The sequence below is a fragment of the Oncorhynchus keta genome, unplaced genomic scaffold (genome assembly GCF_023373465.1).
Source record: "Oncorhynchus keta strain PuntledgeMale-10-30-2019 unplaced genomic scaffold, Oket_V2 Un_contig_5400_pilon_pilon, whole genome shotgun sequence".
NCBI lineage: Eukaryota > Metazoa > Chordata > Actinopteri > Salmoniformes > Salmonidae > Oncorhynchus > Oncorhynchus keta.
Genome location: NW_026288266.1, coordinates 134338 through 156831, shown reverse-complemented (window position 1 = coordinate 156831; position 22494 = coordinate 134338). Strand labels below are relative to the sequence as shown.

At 45.1% G+C, this 22494-nt stretch overlaps 1 protein-coding gene and 1 long non-coding RNA gene across 5 annotated transcripts in view; both read left to right on the top strand.

Annotated features, from left to right (window-relative positions):
- The window catches only part of LOC118381351 (A-kinase anchor protein 2), an 85346-nt gene that overhangs the window by 2667 nt on the left and 60185 nt on the right, over nt 1-22494 (top strand). The gene's annotated exons all lie outside the window — the stretch shown is intronic.
- On the top strand, nt 6316-12197 carry LOC127925272 (uncharacterized). 4 transcript variants are annotated; one of them, XR_008120256.1, is made up of 4 exons: nt 6316-6650; nt 7199-8520; nt 8701-11636; nt 12022-12197. It is a non-coding gene; the product is annotated as an uncharacterized LOC127925272 (long non-coding RNA). The 4 variants fall into 4 exon arrangements; XR_008120255.1 differs by having other exon boundaries at nt 7092-8520; XR_008120254.1 differs by lacking the exon at nt 6316-6650 and having other exon boundaries at nt 6902-8053; nt 8160-8520.

Here is a 22494-nt window from a genome sequence, read left to right as displayed (position 1 = left end):
GTTATAATTAAGTCTATGATTTGATAAAGCAGTCTAACTGAGCGATGGTAGGCACCAGCAAGCTCAGAAGCATTCATTCAAACAGCAATTTTGTGCGTTTTGCCAGCAGCTCTGCTGTTTATGACTTTTGTTCCCCTGTTGTCATTGTGTTCCTGGACTTTAGAAAGGCAGGGCAGGATGGATACAGGTCTGTAACAGTTTGGGTCTAGAGTTTCTCTCCCTATGAAGAGGGGGATGACCGCGGCCGCTTTCCAGTCTTTAGGAAACTCAGACGATACGAAAGAGAGGTTGAACAGACTAGTAATAGGGGTTGCAACAATGGCGGCTAGATTGTCTAGCCCAGCTGATTTGTAGGGATCCAGATTTTGCAGCTCTTTCAGAACATCAGCAGTCTGGATTTGGGTTAAGGAGAAGTGGGGGGGAGCGGGCTTGGGCCAGTTGCTGCGGGGAGTGCAGAGTTGTTGGCCGGGGGTTGGGGTAGCCAGGTGGAAAGCATAGCCACAGGGACTATTCGATGCTAGTGCTGTACGCCAAATAATATTTTTTGTGCTGGTCAAGTGCAGTCAAGTCTGGAGTGGAGTCTTAGTTCACATTTTTTTGAAAGGGGCATGCTTATTTAAGATGGTGAGGAAAGCACTTTTAAAGAACAACCAGGCATCCTCTACTGACGGGATGAGGTCAATATCCTTCCGGGATACCCGGGCCAGGTCGATTAGAAAAGTCTGCTCGCAGAAGTGTTTTAGGGTGCGTTTGATAGTGATGAGACCGTTTGACCGCGCACCCATAACGGACGCAGGCAATGAGGCAGTGATCGCTGAGATCCTGGTTGAAGACAGCAGAGGTGTATTTGGAGGGCAGGTTGGTCAGAATGATATCTATGAGGGTGCCCGTGTTTATGGATTTAGGGTTGTACCTGGTAGGTTCCTTGATAATTTATTTGAGACTGAGGACCTCTAGCTTAGATTGTAGTATCGCCGGAGTGTTAAGTATATCCCAGTTTAGGTCACGTAACAGTACGAACTCTGAAGATAAATGGGGGGCAATTAATTCACATATGGCCTCCAGGGCACAGCTGGGGGCTGAGGGGGGTCTATAACAAGTGGCATCATTGAGAGACTTATTTCTTGAAAGGTTGATTTTTTAAAAGTAGAAGCTAGAACTGTTTTGGCACAGACCTGGATATATGGGTTGTATTTACAATGGTGTTTGTTCTTCACTGGTTGCCCTTTTCTTGTGGCAACAGATCACAAATATTGCTTCTGTGATGACACACTGTGGTCTATCACCCAGTAGATATGGGAGTTTATCAAAATCTGTTTTTTTTCAAATTCTTTGTGGATCTGTGTAATCTGAGGGAGGTATGTGTCTCTAATATTGTTATACATCTGGCAGGAGGTTAGGAAGTGCAGCTCAGTTTCCACCTCATTTTGTGGGCAGTGTGCACATAGCCTGTCTTCTCTTGAGAGCCTGGTCTGCCTACAGCGGCATTTCTCAATAGCAAGGCTATGCCCACTGAGTCTGTACATAGTCAAAGCTTTCCTTAAGTTTGGGTCAGTCACAGTGGTCAGGTATTCTGCCACTGTCTACTCTCTGTTTAGGGCCAAAAAGCTCAATTTTATAAAAATTTTATTAATTATCTTTTTGATTTCTCATGATTTGGTTGGGTCTAATTGTATTGCTGTCCTGGGGCTCTGTGGGGTGTGTTTGTGTTTGTGAACAGAGCCCCAGGACCAGCTTGCTTAGGGGACTCTTCTCCAGGTTCATCTCTCTGTAGGTGATGGCTTTGTTATGGAAGGTTTGGGAATCGCTTCCTTTTAGGTGGTTGTAGAATTTAACGGATCTTTCTGGTAGTCTTTAAAAGTTGATTCTAAGATTTATATTTCATCATGTATATATTTTTGCTGTTTGTTCTTTGCCAGAACAATTGGAGAAGTGGTTTACCCATACATCTTACATACATTTTACATTTACAGCTCCATTTTTGATAGATTTTTCTTTGTTTTGTTGCTCGTTTAGTTTTTTCCAATTTTCACAGAATTGTTTTTATTTAACATTTATTTAACTTGGCAAGTCAGTTAAGAACAAATTCTTATTTTCAATGACAGCCTACCTGCCTTGTTCAGGGACAGAATGACAGATTTTTACCTTGGCCCAATGCTTTAACCACTAGGCTACCTGCCACCCCGTGTGGTTAGAGTCTTTGTATTCTTCAATTACATTGAGCTGATTTCTGACGTGCTGTTCCTTCTTTTTCCGTGGTGTATTTCTGTATTGTTTTAATGATTAGCCATAGTGAAGTCATAGACTCTGTGTTTTTGGTTGGACAGGTTTCTCAATTTCTTTTAGGTTTTTACATTTTTCATCAAACCATTTGTCTTTGTGTTCATTTTATTCTGTTTTTCTGTGTTGACATTTTTAGATTTTATAAGGAAGCTGAGATGTCAAACTGTTAAGATTTTCTACTGCCAAGTTTACACCTTCACTGTTACGGTGGAACGTTTGGTCCAGGAAGTTGTCTAAAAGGGATTGAATTTGTTGTTGCCTAATTGTTTTTTGGTAGTTTTCCACACTTACATTCCTTCCTTCTATAGCATTTCTTAATGTTCCATGATTGAGTATTGCTCTGTTCAAGTAGACTGTGATTTTGCTGTGGTCTGATAGGGGTGTCAGTGGGCTGACTGTGAATGCTCTGAGAGATTCTGGGTTGAGGTCAGTGATAAAGTAGTCTACAGTACTACTGCCAAGAGATGAGCTATAGGTGTACCTACCATAGGAGTCCCCTCGAAGCCTACCGTTGACTATGTACATACCCAGCGTGTGACAAAGCTGCAGGAGTTGTGACCCGTTTTTGTTGGTTATGTTGTCATAGTTGTGCCTAGGGGGGCATATGTGGGAGGGGATGCTGTCACCTCCAGGCAGATGTTTGTCCCCCTGTGTGCTGAGGGTGTCAGGTTCTTGTCCGGTTCTGGCATTTAGGTCGCCACAGACTAGTACATGTCCCTGGGCCTGGAAATGATTGATTTCGCCCTCCAGGATGGAGAAGCTGTCTTCATTAAAATATGGGGATTCTAGTGGGGGGATATAGGTAGCACACAGGAGGACATTTTTCTCTGTTAGGATAATTTCCTTTTGAATTTCTAGCCAAATGTAGAATGTTCCTGTTTTGATTAATTTAATGGAGTGAGTTAGGTCTGCTCTATACCAAATTAGCATACCCCCTGAGGCCCTTCCCTGTTTCACACCTGGTAGTTTGGTGGATGGGACTACCAGCTCTCTGTAACCTAGAGGGCAACCAGTGGGTCTGTCTCCTCTATACCAGGTTTCTTGCAGGATGACAATGTCTGTATTACCGATTTCTTTGGTGAAGTCCGGGTTTCTGCTCTTTAGGCCAAAGGCAGATGACCTCAGGCCTTGGATATTCCAGGATAATATAGTCAAGGCTTTTTGTTCCATAGAGTGTCTAATGTTGTTGGTCGTGGTTTGGCCTCAGGCCAGTAAGTGTGAGCAGAGCCTGCTGAGCATCTGGTACATGCCATTGGCTTGGGCGAGTGTGAGAGTGGGGGTTGGGACTGTTTGCCCGCTCACTACCTGGGCGTATGAGTGGCTTCCATGTTGAGGCCCTCTTTGCGGGGGTGGGGTGCATGGGGTGGGCAGGAGTGGCATAGGTCTGATCTGAGGGGGCCTAAATGGGGTGTGGGCATGTTGATTGGTTGGGGTGGGGGTGTGGTTGACGTGGGGGGTGTTGATTGGTTGGGGTGGGGGTGTGGATGTGTCTGGGGGTGTTGTGGTCTGGATGTAATTCCTCTTGGCGTGGGTCCTCTATGTGTAGGTCCAGGGGGGGGGTCCTGCAGATCTGGGAGGGTGTCTCGCTGGTCTGGGTGGGGAGTCTATTGATCTGTTGCTCCTGTGTGAAGTGTTGGGGATACGTTTGAGAGCCCTTTAGAGTCCTGGCAAAGGTGGGCACTGCTGCCTTGTAGAGGTGGACCTGGTCATAGAGGCTGATCAAGTCCAGGGTGGAGTGGTGGGCCAGGAAAACATTTGGTTTTGAGGCACAGTCACGGGAAATACTTGCGTTTACCCGCTGTATTGTGGCAGGGTGGAAGTCTTTTCGTGGTAGCAGAGTGGAGATAACCACTTGTGCGTTGGGGAAAGTAGAAGCAGCCTTTTCAATCACTCCCTTCAGTGCTGTTGCCACCCTTTCCTGCTGTGCTCTCAGGTCGTTTGTGTCTGTGTGTATTATTATGTGGCTGGGTGAACCTAGTTGGTCCTCAGACTATTTATCTATCTATCTATCTATCTATCTATCTATCTATCTATCTATCTATCTATCTATCTATCTATCTATCTATCTATCTATCTATCTATCTATCTATCTATCTATCTATCTATCTAATATATCTATCTAATCTATCTATCTATACATCTATCTATCTATCTATCTATCTATCTATCTATCTATCTATCTATCTATCTATCTATCTATCTATCTATCTATCTATCTATGTGCATTGGAGTAGAAGTGCTTCATCTTCCCTGCAGAATGCTGTGTTTTCATTGACTAATGTTTCTCTACTGTTCCCTCTTCTCTATTGTTTACATCCTAGTCTGCACCCCAAATGTTCAGTTGATAGGGAATAGGGTGCAATTTGGGACTCAGTGACATCTGTGTCCAGTGAGTGTTATTGTCCTCGCTAGTTCCATCAGGAACATGTTACCACATTTCCTCTCTATACCTCTCCTGAAGACTCTATAATGCCGCTCTGTCTCAATGTGTTTATATCAGTCTGATTATATTATATGTATTATATATGTGTATATGTTCTCCAGATGCTACTAATGGATATTTACACTGGTCCCTCCTCCCCCTCATCCCCTCCCCCTCCACCCCTCCCCCTCCTCCCCCTTCAGCCTTCTCCTCTTCCCCCTCGCCCTCCCCCTCATCCCCTCCCCTCCACCCCTCCACCTCCTCCCCCTCAGCCTTCTCCTCTTCCCCCTCGCCCTCCCCCTCATCCTCCCCAGCCTTCTCCATTTCCCCTCCCCTCCACCCCTCCACCTCCTCCCCCTTCAGCCTTCTCCTCTTCCCCCTCATCCCCTCCCTCCCCATCCCATTTCCTCCCCCTCCACCCCTCCACCTCCTCCCCCTTCAGCCTTCTCCTCTTCCCCCTCGCCCTCCCCCCTCATCCCCCCAACCTCCACCTCCTCCCCTTCAGCCTTCTCCTCTTCCCCTCCCCCCCCCCTCATCCTCCCCATTCTCCATTTCCTCCCCCTCCTCCCCTCAGCCTTCTCCTCTTCCCCCTCGCCCCCCTCATCCTCCCCATTCTCCATCCCCTCCCCTCCACCCCTCCACCTCATCCCCTCCCCTCCACCCCTCCCCTCCCCCCTTCAGCCTTCTCCTCTTCCCCCTCGCCCTCCCCCTCATCCTCCCCATTCTCCATTTCCTCCCACTCCTCCTCTTCCCCTCACCCTCCCCCCCTCATCCTCCCCATTCTCCATTTCCTCCCACTCCTCCTCTTCTGCTGCATGTAGACATATTTGGAATTCCTTCCTTCTTCCTTTAACCGTTTCCTCTCATCGTCAGACCAGTTGATCAGGCTAGTTTTGCACAGTCTCTGTACTCTGTTGTTGATACCACTGTTTTTGTTATTGTTCCCGGAAAAAATGCCTTCATTTTAAACATCCCACCACAGTACCATTGATCTCGTAGGGGCCTGGCCTTGTTCCACTCCGGTCCTATTGGGAGGGGAAAACAAAAGCAGGATGGTTGTCAGATTGTTGCACAGCTGAATAGAGCCGACAGGGCCGTGACTCGAGTTGACAATGTGTGGCTACTGTGATCAGTCCCTGATTGCCCTAGAATGGGAGAGAAACCTCCACCACCACATTAGGCATGCATTATTCAACGGGTGTGCTGAGAGAGAGAGAGAGAGAGAGAGAGAGAGAGAGAGAGAATGAGAGAGACAGAGAGAGAGAGAGACAGAGAAGAGAGAGACAGAGAGAGAGAGAGAGAGAGAGAGAGAGAGAGACAGAGAGAGAGAGAGAGAGAGAGAGAGAGAGAGAGAGAGAGAGAGAGAGAGAGAGAGAGAGAGAGAGAGAGAGAGAGAGAAAAGAGAGAGACAGAGAGAGAGAGAGAGAGAGAATGAGAGAGACAGAGAGAGAGAGAGAGAGAGAGAGAGAGAGAGAGAGAGAGAGAGAGAGAGAGAGAGACAGAGAGAGAGAGAGAGAGAGAGAGAGAGAGAGAGAGAGAGAGAGAGAGAGAGAAAGTAAAGCAGACCGATAGAGTGAGAGAGAAAAGTAAAACAGAGCGATAGAGTGAGAGAGAGAGGTGGAGCAGAGTAAATCAGAGTGAGAGAGAGAGGTGGAGCAGAGTAAAGCAGAGCGATAGAGTGAGAGAGAGGGGGAGGGAGCTTAATCTGTTCCACTGCATCTCACCGGTGACAGCAGACTGAGTTCATCAGTAGCCTCCTACAGCTCAACAGAAGTGTACCTCGCGGGTGTTTTCTACCGTAGCATTACTTTTATCCTAGGCATCTAACAGCACGGCGCAGGACTTTTGGAATCCAGAATTTTACCTGCTGTGAACAGGTAAAATAATTTAACACATTACCCTGTTCATTTTTACAAAGAGTTCTATTTGTGGTAAAGAGAGAGAAGTAAAGAGGTCGTGGTAAAGAGAGAGAGGGAGAGTAGCCCTAAGAGAGGTCAGTGGAGAGAGAGAGAGAGGAGAGAGAGAGAGAGAGAGAGAGAGAGCTGTAAAGAGGTCAGTGGAGCTAGCTGATGGACTGGGTCATTTTTAGAGAGAGAGAGAGAGAGAGAGAGAGAGAGAGAGAGAGAGAGAGAGAGAGAGAGAGAGAGAGAGAGAGAGAGAGAGAGAGAGAGAGAGAGAGAGAGAGAGAGAGAGAGAGAGAGAGAGAGAGAGAGAGAGAGAAGACCTAAAGAGGTCAGTGGAGCTAGCTGATGGACTGCAGAGAGAGAGAGAGAGAGAGAGAGAAGACCTAAAGAGGTCAGTGGAGCTAGCTGATGGACTGCAGAGAGAGAGAGAGAGAAGACCTAAAGAGGTCAGTAGAGCTAGCTGATGGACTGCAGAGAGAGAGAAGACCTAAAGAGGTCGGTGGAGATAGCTGAAGGACTGCAGAGAGAGAGAGAGAGAGAAGAAGCCCTAGAGGTCAGTGGAGCTAGCTGATGGACTGCAGAGAGAGAGAAGCCCTAAAGAGGTCAGTGGAGATAGCTGACGGACTGCAGAGAGAGAGAAGCCCTAAAGAGGTCAGTGGAGCTACCTGAAGGAATACAGAGCGAGAGAGAGAGAGAGAGAAGCCCTAGAGGTCAGTGGAGCTAGCTGATGGACTGCAGAGAGAGAGAAGAGAGAGAAGACCTAAAGAGGTCAGTGGAGCTAGCTGACGGACTGCAGAGAGAGAGAAGCCCTAAAGAGGTCAGTGGAGCTACCTGAAGGAATACAGAGCGAGAGAGAGAGAGAGAGAAGCCCTAGAGGTCAGTGGAGCTAGCTGATGGACTGCAGAGAGAGAGAAGAGAGAGAAGACCTAAAGAGGTCAGTGGAGCTAGCTGATGGACTGCAGAGAGAGAGAGAGAGAGAAGACCTAAAGAGGTCAGTAGAGCTAGCTGATGGACTGCAGAGAGAGAGAAGACCTAAAGAGGTCAGTGGAGCTAGCTGACGGACTGCAGAGAGAGAGAAGCCCTAAAGAGGTCAGTGGAGCTAGCTGATGGACTGCAGAGAGAGAGAAGACCTAAAGAGGTCAGTGGAGCTAGCTGAAGGACAGCAGAGAGAGAGAGAGAGAGAGAAGCCCTAGAGGTCAGTGGAGCTAGCTGACGGACTGCAGAGAGAGAGAAGCCCTAAAGAGGTCAGTGGAGCTAGCTGATGGACTGCAGAGAGAGATAAGCCCTAATGAGGTCACTGGAGCTAGCTGAAGGACTGCAGAGAGAGAGAAGCCCTAAAGAGGTCAGTGGAGCTACCTGAAGGACTGCAGAGAGAGAGAGAAGTCCTAGAGGTCAGTAGAGCTAGCTGATGGACTGCAGAGAGAGAGAGAGAGAAGCCCTAGAGGTCAGTGGAGCTAGCTGATGGACTGCAGAGAGAGAGAGAGAGAAGACCTAAAGAGGTCAGTAGAGCTAGCTGATGGACTGCAGAGAGAGAGAGAGAAGCCCTAGAGGTCAGTAGAGCTAGCTGATGGACTGCAGAGAGAGAGAGAGAGAAGCCCTAGAGGTCAGTGGAGCTAGCTGATGGACTGCAGAGAGAGAGAGAGAGAAGACCTAAAGAGGTCAGTAGAGCTAGCTGATGGACTGCAGAGAGAGATAAGCCCTAAAGAGGTCAGTGGAGCTACCTGAAGGACTGCAGAGAGAGAGAGAGAAGTCCTAGAGAGCTCAGTAGAGTTAGCTGACGGACTGCAGAGAGAGATAAGCCCTAAAGAGGTCAGTGGAGCTAGCTGAAGGACTGCAGAGAGAGATATAAGTCCTAAAGAGGTCAGTGGAGCTAGCTGACGGACTGCAGAGAGAGATATAAGTCCTAAAGAGGTCAGTGGAGCTAGCTGACGGACTGCAGAGAGAGAGAGAGAAGTCCTAGAGAGCTCAGTAGAGTTAGCTGACGGACTGCAGAGAGAGAGAAGTCCTAAGGCTCAGTGGAGTCTGAGGACTGCAGAGCTAGCTGATGGACTGCAGAGAAGGACTGCAGAGAGAGATATAAGTCCTAAAGAGGTCAGTAGAGCTAGCTGATGGACTGCAGAGAGAGAGAGAGAGAAGTCCTAAAGAAGTCAGTGGAGCTACCTGAAGGACTGCAGAGAGAGAGAGAGAAGTCCTAGAGGTCAGTGGAGCTAGCTGACGGTTCTGATACCGCTGGCAGTGCCAGGTTGGATCTGGTGCCTCTGGCAGTGCCAGGTCGAATCTGGTGTGGCTGGCAGTGCCAGTTTGGATCTGAATACATATGGATGTCCGGTAAATTTCTCAAATTTCCAGGAAATTAAAATCTTCACGGTCAAATTGTCTGGAGACAAATTTTCCGAAAGGAAACTGAAATGGCATATAAATGGCCAGTGTCACTTTGTTTGTGCTGCACACCATGGTTCACCAGCAGCCGCATACATCGAAAGATTAAGCTACAAGACAAAAAAGCTTGCAAGAATTGGACCCTATTTTTTCATTTTCGCCTAAAATGACATACCCAAATCTAACTGCCTGTCGCTCAGGCCCTGAAGCAAGGATATTCTTGGTACCATTCTAAAGGAAACACTTTGAAGTTTGTGGAAATGTGAAAGGAATGTTGGAGAATATAACACATTAGATCTGGTAAAAGATAATAGAAAGAAAAAATATATACATTCCGTCATCTTTGAAATGCAAGAGAAAGGCCATAATGTATTATTCCAGCCCAGGTGCAATTTAGATATTGGCCACTAGATGGCAGCAATGTACGTGCAAAGTCTTAGACTGATCCAATGAAACATTGTATTTCTGTTCAAAATCAAGACTGCCCAAATGTGCCTAATTTGTTTATTAATAACTTTTCATGTTCAAAATTGTGCACTCTCCTCAAACAATAGCATGGTATTATTTCACCGTAATAGCTACTGTAAATTGGACAGTGCAGTTAGATTAACAAGAATTTAAGCTTTCTGCCAATATCAGATATGTTTATGTCCTGGGATATGTTCTTGTTACTTACAACCTCATGCTAATCGCATTAGCCTACGTTAGCTCAACCGTCCCGCGATGGGGACACTGATCCTGATCCCGCTCATAGTCATCTGTAGGTGGAAAATTTTATAGTCTTTATTTATTTAATTGTATAAATATATATTATATTTGAGATTCTTCAAATATAATACCCTTTTGCCTTGATGACAGGTTTGCAAAAAAAAAAAATCAGTCCCCACCTTTATTGTCCAATCCCGGTCACTTAAAATGATTTGTGTATGTATATATTTTTAAACTGATACACTCAATCCAAACTGTCCAGTGGTCATTTGATGAAAAGAAAGAGACATCTGGTATAAAACACCAACAAGTTTAATGACATTCAGAGATTGTCAAGCCCTAGTCTTCAATACTGGTTAAGCCTTTAAGGTAGACTTTTAAATGTTTTTATTTAATGAGGCAAGTCACTTAAGAACAAATTCTTATTTACCATGGCAGCCTACCGGGGAACAGTGGGTTAACTGCCTTGTTCAGGGGCAGAAGGTATATTTTTACCTTATCAGCTCGGGGACTTGGTTGCTGACCCAACGCTCAAACCACTAGGATACCTGCCGCTGCAAAGATGGGATATCTCCATTTTAGTCGACCGACAGGCCAAGACTTCAATACTGGGAAAGCCTACAATGTAGGCAGTAGGGCTGTCCTCAGTGTATTAGTAGTAGAAGGCTGTAGGTCAGTGTATTAGCAGTAGAAGGCTGTAGGTCAGGTCAATGTATTAGTAGTAGAAGGCTGTAGGTCAGTGTATTAGTAGTAGAAGGCTGTAGGTCAGGTCAATGTATTAGTAGTAGAAGGCTGTAGGTCAGTGTATTAGTAGTAGAAGGCTGTAGGTGACGTCAGTGTATTAGTAGTAGAAGGCTGAAGGTCAGGTCAGTGTATTAGTAGTAGAAGGCTGAAGGTCAGGTCAGTGTATTAATAGTAGAAGGCTGAAGGTCAGTGTATTAGTAGTAGAAGGCTGAAGGTCAGGTCAGTGTATTAGCAGTAGAAGGCTGTAGGTCAGTGTATTAGTAGTAGAAGGCTGAAGGTCAGGTCAGTGTATTAGTAGTAGAAGGCTGTAGGTCAGTGTATTAGTAGTAGAAGGCTGTAGGTCAGTGTATTAGTAGTAGAAGGCTGTAGGTCAGTGTATTAGTAGTAGAAGGCTGTAGGTCAGTGTATTAGTAGTGGAAGGCTGTAGGTCAGGTCAGTGTATTAGCAGTAGAAGGCTGTAGGTCAGTGTATTAGTAGTAGAAGGCTGTAGGTCAGGTCAGTGTATTAGTAGTAGAAGGCTGTGGGTCCGTGTATTAGTAGTAGAAGGCTGTAGGTCAGGTCAGTGTATTAGCAGTAGAAGGCTGTAGGTCAGTGTATTAGCAGTAGAAGGCTGTAGGTCAGTGTATTAGTAGTAGAAGGCTGAAGGTCAGGTCAGTGTATTAGTAGTAGAAGGCTGTAGGTCAGTGTATTAGTAGTAGAAGGCTGTAGGTCAGTGTATAAGTAGTAGAAGGCTGTAGGTCAGTGTATTAGTAGTAGAAGGCTGTAGGTCAGTGTATTAGTAGTAGAAGGCTGTGGGTCAGTGTATTAGTAGTAGAAGGCTGTAGGTCAGGTCAGTGTATTAGCAGTAGAAGGCTGTAGGTCAGTGTATTAGCAGTAGAAGGCTGTAGGTCAGTGTATTAGTAGTAGAAGGCTGTAGGTCAGGTCAGTGTATTAGTAGTAGAAGGCTGTAGGTCAGTGTATTAGTATTAGAAGGCTGTGGGTCAGTGTATTAGTAGTAGAAGGCTGTAGGTCAGTGTATTAGTAGTAGAAGGCTGTAGGTCAGTGTATTAGTAGTAGAAGGCTGTAGGTCAGTGTATTAGTAGTAGAAGGCTGTAGGTCAGGTCAGTGTATTAGTAGTAGAAGGCTGTAGGTCAGTGTATTAGCAGTAGAAGGCTGTAGGTCAGGTCAGTGTATTAGTAGTAGAAGGCTGTAGGTCAGTGTATTAGTAGTAGAAGGCTGTAGTATTAGTAGTAGAAGGCTGTAGGTCAGTGTATTAGTAGTAGAAGGCTGTAGGTCAGTGTATTAGTAGTAGAAGGCTGTAGGTCAGTGTATTAGCAGTAGAAGGCTGTAGGTCAGGTCAGTGTATTAGTAGTAGAAGGCTGTAGGTCAGTGTATTAGTAGTAGAAGGCTGTAGGTCAGGTCAGTGTATTAGTAGTAGAAGGCTGTAGGTCAGGTCAGTGTATTAGTAGTAGAAGGCTGTAGGTCAGTGTATTAGTAGTAGAAGGCTGTGGTCAGTGTATTAGTAGTAGAAGGCTGTAGGTCAGTGTATTAGCAGTAGAAGGCTGTAGGTCAGGTCAGTGTATTAGTAGTAGAAGGCTGTAGGGTCAGTGTATTAGTAGTAGAAGGCTGTAGGTCAGGTCAGTGTATTAGTAGTAGAAGGCTGTAGGTCAGTGTATTAGCAGTAGAAGGCTGTAGGTCAGTGTATTAGTAGTAGAAGGCTGTGGGTCAGGTCAGTGTATTAGTAGTAGAAGGCTGTAGGTCAGTGTATTAGTAGTAGAAGGCTGTAGGTCAGGTCAGTGTATTAGTAGTAGAAGGCTGTAGGTCAGTGTATTAGCAGTAGAAGGCTGTAGGTCAGGTCAGTGTATTAGTAGTAGAAGGCTGTAGGTCAGTGTATTAGCAGTAGAAGGCTGTAGGTCAGGTCAGTGTATTAGTAGTAGAAGGCTGTAGGTCAGGTCAGTGTATTAGTAGTAGAAGGCTGTAGGTCAGTGTATTAGTAGTAGAAGGCTGTAGGTCAGTGTATTAGTAGTAGAAGGCTGTAGGTCAGTGTATTAGCAGTAGAAGGCTGTAGGTCAGGTCAGTGTATTAGTAGTAGAAGGCTGTAGGTCAGTGTATTAGCAGTAGAAGGCTGTAGGTCAGGTCAGTGTATTAGTAGTAGAAGGCTGTAGGTCAGGTCAGTGTATTAGTAGTAGAAGGCTGTAGGTCAGTGTATTAGTAGTAGAAGGCTGTAGTCAGTGTATTAGTAGTAGAAGGCTGTAGGTCAGTGTATTAGCAGTAGAAGGCTGTAGGTCAGGTCAGTGTATTAGTAGTAGAAGGCTGTAGGTCAGGTCAGTGTATTAGTAGTAGAAGGCTGTAGGTCAGGTCAGTGTATTAGTAGTAGAAGGCTGTAGGTCAGTGTATTAGCAGTAGAAGGCTGTAGGTCAGTGTATTAGTAGTAGAAGGCTGTGGGTCAGGTCAGTGTATTAGTAGTAGAAGGCTGTAGGTCAGTGTATTAGTAGTAGAAGGCTGTAGGTCAGTGTATTAGTAGTAGAAGGCTGTAGGTCAGTGTATTAGTAGTAGAAGGCTGTAGGTCAGTGTATTAGTAGTAGAAGGCTGTGAGTCAGTGTATTAGTAGTAGAAGGCTGTAGGTCAGGTCAGTGTATTAGCAGTAGAAGGCTGTAGGTCAGTGTATTAGCAGTAGAAGGCTGTAGGTCAGTGTATTAGTAGTAGGAGGCTGTAGGTCAGTGTATTAGTAGTAGAAGGCTGTAGGTCAGTGTATTAGTAGTAGAAGGCTGTAGGTCAGTGTATTAGTAGTAGAAGGCTGTAGGTCAGTGTATTAGCAGTAGAAGGCTGTAGGTCAGTGTATTAGCAGTAGAAGGCTGTAGGTCAGTGTATTAGTAGTAGAAGGCTGTAGGTCAGTGTATTAGTAGTAGAAGGCTGTAGGTCAGTGTATTAGTAGTGGAAGGCTGTAGGTCAGGTCAGTGTATTAGCAGTAGAAGGCTGTAGGTCAGTGTATTAGTAGTAGAAGGCTGTAGGTCAGGTCAGTGTATTAGTAGTAGAAGGCTGTGGGTCCGTGTATTAGTAGTAGAAGGCTGTAGGTCAGGTCAGTGTATTAGCAGTAGAAGGCTGTAGGTCAGTGTATTAGCAGTAGAAGGCTGTAGGTCAGTGTATAGTAGAAGGCTGAAGGTCAGGTCAGTGTATTAGTAGTAGAAGGCTGTAGGTCAGTGTATTAGTAGTAGAAGGCTGTAGGTCAGTGTATAAGTAGTAGAAGGCTGTAGGTCAGTGTATTAGTAGTAGAAGGCTGTAGGTCAGTGTATTAGTAGTAGAAGGCTGTGGGTCAGTGTATTAGTAGTAGAAGGCTGTAGGTCAGGTCAGTGTATTAGCAGTAGAAGGCTGTAGGTCAGTGTATTAGTAGTAGAAGGCTGTAGGTCAGTGTATTAGTAGTAGAAGGCTGTAGGTCAGGTCAGTGTATTAGTAGTAGAAGGCTGTAGGTCAGTGTATTAGTATTAGAAGGCTGTGGGTCAGTGTATTAGTAGTCAGTGTAGGTCAATTAGTAGTATTAGTAGTGTAGTAGTAGAGGCTGTGGTCAGTGTATTAGTAGTAGAAGGCTGTAGGTCAGTGTATTAGTAGTAGAAGGCTGTAGGTCAGTCAGTGTATTAGTAGTAGAAGGCTGTAGGTCAGTGTATTAGCAGTAGAAGGCTGTAGGTCAGTGTATTAGTAGTAGAAGGCTGTAGGTCAGTGTATTAGTAGTAGAAGGCTGTAGTCAGTGTAGGTCAGTGTATTAGTAGAAGGCTGTAGGTCAGTGTATTAGTAGTAGAAGGCTGTAGGTCAGGTCAGTGTATTAGTAGTAGAAGGCTGTAGGTCAGTGTATTAGTAGTAGAAGGCTGTAGGTCAGGTCAGTGTATTAGTAGTAGAAGGCTGTAGGTCAGTGTATTAGTAGTAGAAGGCTGTAGGTCAGGTCAGTGTATTAGTAGTAGAAGGCTGTAGGTCAGGTCAGTGTATTAGTAGTAGAAGGCTGTAGGTCAGTGTATTAGTAGTAGAAGGCTGTAGGTCAGTGTATTAGTAGTAGAAGGCTGTAGGTCAGTGTATTAGCAGTAGAAGGCTGTAGGTCAGGTCAGTGTATTAGTAGTAGAAGGCTGTAGGTCAGTGTATTAGTAGTAGAAGGCTGTAGGTCAGTGTATTAGTAGTAGAAGGCTGTAGGGTCAGTGTATTAGTAGTAGAAGGCTGTAGGTCAGTGTATTAGCAGTAGAAGGCTGTAGGTCAGTCAGTGTATTAGTAGTAGAAGGCTGTAGGTCAGTGTATTAGTAGTAGAAGGCTGTAGGTCAGGTCAGTGTATTAGTAGTAGAAGGCTGTAGGTCAGTGTGTATTAGTAGTAGAAGGCTGTAGGTCAGTGTGTATTAGTAGTAGAAGGCTGTGGGTCAGGTCAGTGTATTAGTAGTAGAAGGCTGTAGGTCAGTGTATTAGTAGTAGAAGGCTGTAGGTCAGTGTATTAGTAGTAGAAGGCTGTAGGTCAGTGTATTAGTAGTAGAGGCTTAGTAGTGTATTAGAAGGCTGTAGGTCAGTGTATTAGTAGTAGAAGGCTGTGAGTCAGTGTATTAGTAGTAGAAGGCTGTAGGTCAGTCAGTATTAGCAGTAGAAGGCTGTAGGTCAGTGTATTAGCAGTAGAAGGCTGTAGGTCAGTGTATTAGTAGTAGGAGGCTGTAGGTCAGTGTATTAGTAGTAGAAGGCTGTAGGTCAGTGTATTAGTAGTAGAAGGCTGTAGGTCAGTGTATTAGTAGTAGAAGGCTGTAGGTCAGTGTATTAGCAGTAGAAGGCTGTAGGTCAGGTCAGTGTATTAGCAGTAGAAGGCTGTAGGTCAGTGTATTAGTAGTAGAAGGCTGTAGGTCAGTGTATTAGTAGTAGTGTAGGTCAGTGTATTAGTAGTGGAAGGCTGTAGGTCAGGTCAGTGTATTAGCAGTAGAAGGCTGTAGGTCAGTGTATTAGTAGTAGAAGGCTGTAGGTCAGGTCAGTGTATTAGTAGTAGAAGGCTGTGGGTCAGTGTATTAGTAGTAGAAGGCTGTAGGTCAGGTCAGTGTATTAGCAGTAGAAGGCTGTAGGTCAGTGTATTAGCAGTAGAAGGCTGTAGGTCAGTGTATTAGTAGTAGAAGGCTGAAGGTCAGGTCAGTGTATTAGTAGTAGAAGGCTGTAGGTCAGTGTATTAGTAGTAGAAGGCTGTAGGTCAGTGTATAAGTAGTAGAAGGCTGTCAGTGTATTAGTAGTAGAAGGCTGTAGGTCAGTGTATTAGTAGTAGAAGTGTGGGTCAGTGTATTAGTAGTAGAAGGCTGTAGGTCAGGTCAGTGTATTAGCAGTAGAAGGCTGTAGGTCAGTGTATTAGCAGTGTATGTAGGTCAGTGTATTAGTAGTAGAAGGCTGTAGGTCAGGTCAGTGTATTAGTAGTAGAAGGCTGTAGGTCAGTGTATTAGTATTCTGTGGGTCAGTGTATTAGTAGTAGAAGGCTGTAGGTCAGTGTATTAGTAGTAGAAGGCTGTAGGTCAGTGTGTATTAGTAGTAGAAGGCTGTAGGTCAGTGTATTAGTAGTAGAAGGCTGTAGGTCAGTGTATTAGTAGTAGAAGGCTGTAGGTCAGTGTATTAGTAGTAGAAGGCTGTAGGTCAGTGTATTAGTAGTAGAAGGCTGTAGGTCAGGTCAGTGTATTAGTAGTAGAAGGCTGTAGGTCAGTGTGTATTAGTAGTAGAAGGCTGTAGGTCAGTGTATTAGTAGTAGAAGGCTGTAGGTCAGTGTATTAGTAGTAGAAGGCTGTAGAGTGTATTAGTAGTAGAAGGCTGTAGGTCAGTCAGTGTATTAGTAGTAGAAGGCTGTAGGTCAGTGTATTAGCAGTAGAAGGCTGTAGGTCAGGTCAGTGTATTAGTAGTAGAAGGCTGTAGGTCAGGTCAGTGTATTAGTAGTAGAAGGCTGTAGGTCAGTGTATTAGTAGTAGAAGGCTGTGAGTCAGTGTATTAGTAGTAGAAGGCTGTAGGTCAGTGTATTAGCAGTAGAAGGCTGTAGGTCAGGTCAGTGTATTAGTAGTAGAAGGCTGTAGGTCAGGTCAGTGTATTAGTAGTAGAAGGCTGTAGGTCAGGTCAGTGTATTAGTAGTAGAAGGCTGTAGGTCAGTGTATTAGCAGTAGAAGGCTGTAGGTCAGTGTATTAGTAGTAGAAGGCTGTGGGTCAGGTCAGTGTATTAGTAGTAGAAGGCAGTGTATTAGTAGTCTGTAGGTCAGTGTATTAGTAGTAGAAGGCTGTAGGTCAGTGTATTAGTAGTAGAAGGCTGTATTAGTAGTAGAAGGCTCAGTGTATTAGTAGTAGAAGGCTGTCAGGTCAGTGTATTAGCAGTAGAAGGCTGTAGGTCAGTGTATTAGTAGTAGGAGGCTGTAGGTCAGTGTATTAGTAGTAGAAGGCTGTAGGTCAGTGTATTAGTAGTAGAAGGCTGTAGGTCAGTGTATTAGTAGTAGAAGGCTGTAGGTCAGTGTATTAGTAGTAGAAGGCTGTAGGTCAGTGTATTAGTAGTAGAAGGCTGTAGGTCAGTGTATTAGTAGTAGAAGGCTGTAGGTCAGTGTATTAGTAGTAGAAGGCTGTAGGTCAGTGTATTAGTAGTAGAAGGCTGTAGGTCAGTGTATTAGCAGTAGAAGGCTGTAGGTCAGTGTATTAGCAGTAGAAGGCTGTAGGTCAGTGTATTAGTAGTAGAAGGCTGTAGGTCAGTGTATTAGTAGTAGAAGGCTGTAGGTCAGTGTATTAGTAGTAGAAGGCTGTAGGTCAGTGTATTAGTAGTAGAAGGCTGTGGGTCAGTGTATTAGTAGTAGAAGGCTGTAGGTCAGTGTATTAGTAGAAGGCTGTGGGTCCGTGTATTAGTAGTAGAAGGCTGTAGTGTATTAGCAGTCAGTGTATTAGCAGTAGAAGGCTGTAGGTCAGTGTATTAGCAGTAGAAGGCTGTAGGTCAGTGTATTAGCAGTAGAAGGCTGTAGGTCAGGTCAGTGTATTAGTAGTAGAAGGCTGTAGGTCAGGTCAGTGTATTAGTAGTAGAAGGCTGTAGGTCAGGTCAGTGTATTAGTAGTAGAAGGCTGTGGGTCAGTGTATTAGTAGTAGAAGGCTGTGGGTCATTAGTAGTAGAAGGCTGTAGGTCAGTGTATTAGTAGTAGAAGGCTGTAGGTCAGTGTATTAGTAGTAGAAGGCTGTAGGTCAGTGTATTAGTAGTAGTAAGGCTGTGGGTCAGTGTATTAGTAGTAGAAGGCTGTAGGTCAGTGTATTAGTAGTATGTAGGTCAGTGTATTAGTAGTAGAAGGCTGTAGGTCAGGTCAGTGTATTAGTAGTAGAAGGCTGTAGGTCAGTGTATTAGTAGTAGAAGGCTGTAGGTCAGTGTATTAGTAGTAGAAGGCTGTAGGTCAGTGTATTAGCAGTAGAAGGCTGTAGGTCAGTGTATTAGCAGTAGAAGGCTGTAGGTCAGTGTATTAGCAGTAGAAGGCTGTAGGTCAGTGTATTAGTAGTAGAAGGCTGTAGGTCAGGTCAGTGTATTAGTAGTAGAAGGCTGTAGGTCAGGTCAGTGTATTAGTAGTAGAAGGCTGTGGGTCAGTGTATTAGCAGTAGAACGCTGTAGGTCAGTGTATTAGTAGTAGAAGGCTGTGGGTCCGTGTATTAGTAGTAGAAGGCTGTAGGTCAGTGTATTAGCAGTAGAAGGCTGTAGGTCAGTGTATTAGTAGTAGAAGGCTGTAGGTCAGTGTATTAGTAGTAGAAGGCTGTGGGTCAGTGTATTAGTAGTAGAAGGCTGTAGGTCAGTGTATTAGTAGTAGAAGGCTGTAGGTCAGTGTATTAGTAGTAGAAGGCTGTAGGTCAGTGTATTAGTAGTAGAAGGCTGTGGGTCCGTGTATTAGCAGTAGAAGGCTGTAGGTCAGTGTATTAGCAGTAGAAGGCTGTAGGTCAGTGTATTAGTAGTAGAAGGCTGTAGGTCAGGTCAGTGTATTAGTAGTAGAAGGCTGTGGGTCCGTGTATTAGCAGTAGAAGGCTGTAGGTCAGGTCAGTGTATTAGCAGTAGAAGGCTGTGGGTCAGTGTATTAGCAGTAGAAGGCTGTAGGTCAGGTCAGTGTATTAGTAGTAGAAGGCTCTGGGTCCGTGTATTAGCAGTAGAAGGCTGTAGGTCAGTGTATTAGTAGTAGAAGGCTGTGGGTCCGTGTATTAGCAGTAGAAGGCTGTGGGTCAGTGCATTAGTAGTAGAAGGCTGTGGGTCAGTGTATTAGCTGTAGGGCTGTCCTCAGTGTATTAGTAGTAGAAGGCTGTAGGTCAGTGTATTAGCACTAGGGCTGTCCTCAGTGTATTAGTAGTAGAAGGCTGTGGGTCAGTGTATTAGTAGTAGAAGGCTGTGGGTCCGTGTATTAGTAGTAGAAGGCTGTAGGTCAGTGTATTAGCAGTAGAAGGCTGTAGGTCAGTGTATTAGCAGTAGAAGGCTGTAGGTCAGTGTATTAGTAGTAGAAGGCTGTAGGTCAGGTCAGTGTATTAGTAGTAGAAGGCTGTGGGTCCGTGTATTAGCAGTAGAAGGCTGTGGGTCAGTGTATTAGTAGTAGAAGGCTGTAGGTCAGGTCAGTGTATTAGTAGTAGAAGGCTGTGGGTCCGTGTATTAGCAGTAGAAGGCTGTAGGTCAGTGTATTAGTAGTAGAAGGCTGTGGGTCCGTGTATGAGCAGTAGAAGGCTCTGGGTCCGTGTATTAGCAGTAGAAGGCTGTAGGTCAGGTCAGTGTATTAGTAGTAGAAGGCTGTAGGTCAGTGTATTAGTAGTAGAAGGCTGTGGGTCAGTGTATTAGTAGTAGAAGGCTGTAGGTCAGGTCAGTGTATTAGTAGTAGAAGGCTGTAGGTCAGTGTATTAGTAGTAGAAGGCTGTGGGTCAGTGTATTAGTAGTAGAAGGCTGTGGGTCAGTGTATTAGTAGTAGAAGGCTGTGGGTCAGTGTATTAGCAGTAGAAGGCTGTGGGTCCGTGCATTAGCAGTAGGGCTGTCCTCAGTGTATTAGTAATAGAAGGCTGTGGGTCAGTGTATTAGTAGTAGAAGGCTGTGGGTCAGTGTATTAGCAGTAGAAGGCTGTGGGTCAGTGTATTAGCAGTAGAAGGCTGTGCGTCAGTGTATTAGTAGTAGAAGGCTGAAGGTCAGGTCAGTGTATTAGCAGTAGAAGGCTGTAGGTCAGTGTATTAGTAGTAGAAGGCTGTAGGTCAGTGTATTAGCAGTAGAAGGCTGTGGGTCAGTGTATTAGCAGTAGAAGGCTGTAGGTCAGTGTATTAGTAGTAGAAGGCTGTAGGTCAGGTCAGTGTATTAGCAGTAGAAGGCTGTAGGTCAGTGTATTAGCAGTAGAAGGCTGTGGGTCAGTGTATTAGCAGTAGAAGGCTGTAGGTCAGTGTATTAGCAGTAGAAGGCTGTAGGTCAGTGTATTAGTAGTAGAAGGCTGTGGGTCAGTGTATTAGTAATAGAAGGCTGTGGGTCAGTGTATTAGCAGTAGAAGGCTGTGGGTCAGTGTATTAGCAGTAGAAGGTTGTAGGTCAGTGTATTAGCAGTAGAAGGCTGTAGGTCAGTGTATTAGTAGTAGAAGGCTGTGGGTCAGTGTATTAGCAGTAGAAGGCTGTGGGTCAGTGTATTAGCAGTAGAAGGCTGTAGGTCAGTGTATTAGCAGTAGAAGGCTGTAGGTCAGGTCAGTGTATTAGCAGTAGAAGGCTGTAGGTCAGTGTATTAGTAGTAGAAGGCTGTAGGTCAGTGTATTAGCAGTAGAAGGCTGTAGGTCAGTGTATTAGCAGTAGAAGGCTGTAGGTCAGGTCAGTGTATTAGCAGTAGAAGGCTGTAGGTCAGTGTATTAGCAGTAGAAGGCTGTAGGTCAGTGTATTAGTAGTAGAAGGCTGTGGGTCAGTGTATTAGTAGAAGGCTGTGGGTCAGTGTATTAGTAGTAGAAGGCTGTGGGTCAGTGTATTAGCAGTAGAAGGCTGTGGGTCAGTGTATTAGCAGTAGAAGGCTGTAGGTCAGTGTATTAGCAGTAGAAGGCTGTAGGTCAGTGTATTAGCAGTAGAAGCCTGTAGGTCCGTGTATTAGCAGTAGAAGGCTGTAGGTCAGTGTATTAGCAGTAGAAGGCTGTAGGTCAGTGTATTAGCAGTAGAAGGCTGTAGGTCAGTGTATTAGCAGTAGAAGGCTGTAGGTCAGGTCAGTGTATTAGCAGTAGAAGGCTGTAGGTCAGTGTATTAGCAGTAGAAGGCTGTAGGTCAGTGTATTAGTAGTAGAAGGCTGTGGGTCAGTGTATTAGTAGTAGAAGGCTGTGGGTCAGTGTATTAGTAGTAGAAGGCTGTGGGTCAGTGTATTAGCAGTAGAAGGCTGTGGGTCAGTGTATTAGCAGTAGAAGGCTGTAGGTCAGTGTATTAGCAGTAGAAGGCTGTAGGTCAGTGTATTAGCAGTAGAAGGCTGTGGGTCAGTGTATTAGTAGTAGAAGGCTGTAGGTCAGTGTATTAGCAGTAGAAGGCTGTGGGTCAGTGTATTAGCAGTAGAAGGCTGTGCGTCAGTGTATTAGTAGTAGAAGGCTGAAGGTGAGGTCAGTGTATTAGCAGTAGAAGGCTGTAGGTCAGTGTATTAGGAGTAGAAGGCTGTAGGTCAGTGTATTAGCAGTAGAAGGCTGTGGGTCAGTGTATTAGCAGTAGAAGGCTGTAGGTCAGTGTATTAGTAGTAGAAGGCTGTAGGTCAGGTCAGTGTATTAGCAGTAGAAGGCTGTAGGTCAGTGTATTAGCAGTAGAAGGCTGTGGGTCAGTGTATTAGCAGTAGAAGGCTGTAGGTCAGTGTATTAGCAGTAGAAGGCTGTAGGTCAGTGTATTAGTAGTAGAAGGCTGTGGGTCAGTGTATTAGTAATAGAAGGCTGTGGGTCAGTGTATTAGCAGTAGAAGGCTGTGGGTCAGTGTATTAGCAGTAGAAGGTTGTAGGTCAGTGTATTAGCAGTAGAAGGCTGTAGGTCAGTGTATTAGTAGTAGAAGGCTGTGGGTCAGTGTATTAGCAGTAGAAGGCTGTGGGTCAGTGTATTAGCAGTAGAAGGCTGTAGGTCAGTGTATTAGCAGTAGAAGGCTGTAGGTCAGGTCAGTGTATTAGCAGTGTAGGTCAAGGCTGTAGGTCAGTGTATTAGTAGTAGAAGGCTGTAGGTCAGTGTATTAGCAGTAGAAGGCTGTAGGTCAGGTCAGTGTATTAGCAGTAGAAGGCTGTAGGTCAGTGTATTAGCAGTAGAAGGCTGTAGGTCAGTGTATTAGTAGTAGAAGGCTGTGGGTCAGTGTATTAGTAGTAGAAGGCTGTGGGTCAGTGTATTAGTAGTAGAAGGCTGTGGGTCAGTGTATTAGCAGTAGAAGGCTGTGGGTCAGTGTATTAGCAGTAGAAGGCTGTAGGTCAGTGTATTAGCAGTAGAAGGCTGTAGGTCAGTGTATTAGCAGTAGAAGGCTGTAGGTCAGTGTATTAGCAGTAGAAGGCTGTAGGTCAGTGTATTAGTAGTAGAAGGCTGTAGGTCAGTGTATTAGCAGTAGAAGGCTGTAGGTCAGTGTATTAGCAGTAGAAGGCTGTAGGTCAGGTCAGTGTATTAGCAGTAGAAGGCTGTAGGTCAGTGTATTAGCAGTAGAAGGCTGTAGGTCAGTGTATTAGTAGTAGAAGGCTGTGGGTCAGTGTATTAGTAGTAGAAGGCTGTGGGTCAGTGTATTAGTAGTAGAAGGCTGTGGGTCAGTGTATTAGCAGTAGAAGGCTGTGGGTCAGTGTATTAGCAGTAGAAGGCTGTAGGTCAGTGTATTAGCAGTAGAAGGCTGTAGGTCAGTGTATTAGCAGTAGAAGGCTGTGGGTCAGTGTATTAGTAGTAGAAGGCTGTAGGTCAGTGTATTAGCAGTAGAAGGCTGTGGGTCAGTGTATTAGCAGTAGAAGGCTGTAGGTCAGTGTATTAGCAGTAGAAGGCTGTAGGTCAGTGTATTAGCAGTAGAAGGCTGTAGGTCAGGTCAGTGTATTAGCAGTAGAAGGCTGTAGGTCAGTGTATTAGTAGTAGAAGGCTGTAGGTCAGTGTATTAGCAGTAGAAGGCTGTAGGTCAGTGTAT